This window comes from Penaeus vannamei, chromosome 4 (genome assembly GCF_042767895.1).
Source record: "Penaeus vannamei isolate JL-2024 chromosome 4, ASM4276789v1, whole genome shotgun sequence".
In the NCBI taxonomy this organism is placed as follows: domain Eukaryota; kingdom Metazoa; phylum Arthropoda; class Malacostraca; order Decapoda; family Penaeidae; genus Penaeus; species Penaeus vannamei.
The window spans coordinates 10,618,814-10,621,313 of NC_091552.1; the positions used below are offsets into that span (position 1 = coordinate 10,618,814).

Below are 2,500 nucleotides of genomic sequence, written 5' to 3' on the forward strand. Positions count from 1 at the left end.
ACACCCTTACCCTCACCCACTCTCCACCCCAACACTTTCCTGTCCCCCCCCTCCCCTTCCCTCTTCCACCTCAACACTTCTCCACCCCCTCCCCTAAACACCCTCATCCTCCCCTCCCCCTCTTCCACCCGTAACACCTCTCCCTCCCTCCCTAAACACCCCTACCCTCACCCACCCTCCTCCCCAAAACCCTCCTGTCCCCTCCTTCCCTCCCTCTTCCACCCCCCAACACCCTTCCCTTCCCTCTCCATCCTCTTCCCCCCAAACTGCCCCTCCCCTCCCCTACACACCCTTACCCTCACCCACCCTCTACCCCAACACCTTCCTGTCCCCCCTCCCTCCCCCAACACCTCTCCTCCCCCTCCCCTAAACACTCTTGCCCTCACCTACCCTCCCCCTCCAGCACCCTTCCCCCGCCCCTCCAGCACCCTTCCCTCCTTCTCTCCTCCAGCACTCTCTCCCCTCCCCTCCCCTCCAACACCCTTCCCTCCCCTCCTCCAACACCTCTTTCCCCTCCCCTCCCTCCAACACCCTTCCCCCTACCCCCTCCTCCTCCCTCCAGCACCATTTCCCCTTCCCCCTCTCCTCCCAGCACCCTTCCCTCCCCTCCCCCTCCAGCACCCTTCCCTCTCCCCTCTCCTCCAGCACCCCTTCCCTCCCCTCCCCTCCAACACCCTTCCCCTCTCCACTCCTCCAGCACCCTCTTCCCCTCCCCCTCCCTCCCAGCACCCCTTCCCCTCCCCCTCCCCTCCAGCACCCTACCCCTCCCCCCCTCCCTCCAGCACCCTTCTTCTTCCTCCCCCCTCCCTTCCAGCACTCTTCCCCCTCCCCCTCCCCTCCAGCACCCTTCCTCCCCTCCCCTCCTCCAGCACCCCTTCCCCCCCCTCTCTCCTCCTCTCTCCAGCACCCCTTCCTCCCCTCCCCCTCCCTCCAGTGCACCCTTCCCCTCCCCTCCTCCTCCCTCCAGCACCCTTCCCCTCCCCCTCCCCTCCAACACCCTTCCCTCTCCTCACCTCCTCCAGCACCCTTCCCTCCCCTCCCTCCAGCACCCTTCCCCTTCCCCTCCCCCTCCAGCACCCTTCCTCCTCCCCCTCCAGCACCCTTCCCTCCCTCCTCCCCTCCTGAGCACCCTTCCCCTCCTCCCTCCCCTCCAGCACCTCTTCGCCTCCCCTCCCCTTCTCCAGCACCCTTCCCCTCCTCCCTCCTCCAGCACCCTTCCCTCCCCTCCCCTCCAGCACCCTTCCCCTCTCCCCTCCCTCCAGCACCCTTCCCCTCCTCCAGCACCCTTCCCTCCCTCCCTCCAGCACCCTTCCCCTTCCCCTCCCTCCAGCACCCTTCCTCCCTCCCCTCCCTCCAGCACCCTTCCCCTTCCCTTCCTCCAGCACCCTTCCCCTTCCCCCTCCCCCTCCAGCACCCTTCCCTCCCCCTCCCTCCCTCCTCCCTCTCCTCCCACCCTTCCCTCCCCTCCCCTCTCCAGCACCCTTCCCTCCCTCCCCCTCCTCCAGCACCCCTTCCCCTCCAGCCCTTCCTCTCTTTCCCCTCCTCCTCCAGCACCTCTTCCCTCCCTCCCTCCAGCACCTCCCTCCCCCTCCCCTCCAGCACCCTTCCCCTCCTCCCTCCAGCACCCTTCCCTTCCCCTCCTCCACCCTTCCCCTCCCCCTCCTCCAGCACCCTTCCCTTCCCTCCTCCAGCACCCCTTCCCCTCCCCCTCCCCTCCAGCACCCTTCCCCCTTCCTTCCTCCCGCACCCTTCCCCTCCCCCCTCCTCCAGCACCTTCCCCTCCCCCTCCCTCCAGCACCCTCTCCTCCCCTCCCTCCTCCAGCACCCTTCCCCTCCCCCCTCCCCTCCAGCACCCTTCCCTCCCCTCCTCCAGCACCCTTCCCCCTCCCCCTCCCTCCAACACCCTTCTTCCCCTCCCCTCCCTCCTCCAGCCCCCTTCCCCCCTCCCTCCCCCTCTCCCTCCAGCACCCTTCCCTCCCTCTCCCTCCAGCACCCTTTCCCCTTCCCTTCCCTCCAGCACCCTTCCCCTCCCCCTCCCCTCCAGCACCCTTCTTCCCCTCCCCCTCCCAGCACCCTTCCTTCCCCCCCCTCCCCTCCAACACCCTTCCCTCCCCTTCCCCTCCCCCCTCCCCTCCAACACCCCTTCCCCTCCTCCCCCTCCCCTCCAGCACCCTTCCCCTCCCCCTCCCCTCCAGCACCCCTTCCCCCTCCCCCTCCCCTCCCAACACCCTTCCCCTCCCCTCCTCCAGCACTCCTTCCCTTCCCCTCCCCTCCAGCACCCTTCCCCTCCCCCTCCCCCCTCCAACACCCTTCCTCCCCTCCCCTCCAGCATCCTTCCCTCTCCCCCTCTCCCTCTCCAAACACCCTTCCCCTCCCTTCTTCCCTCCAGCACCCTTCCCCTCCCCACTCCCTCCAGCCACCTCTTCCCTCCCCTCCCCTCCAGCACCCTTCCCCTCCCCCTCCTCCTCCCGCACCCTTCCCCTCCCCCCTCCCTCCAACA

General features: G+C 68.6%; 1 protein-coding gene across 1 annotated transcript in view; it reads right to left on the reverse strand.

Annotated features, from left to right (window-relative positions):
* Window positions 1–2,500, reverse strand: part of LOC138860561 (delta-sarcoglycan-like) — a 59,232-nt gene that overhangs the window by 15,724 nt on the left and 41,008 nt on the right. The window lies entirely within an intron of this gene.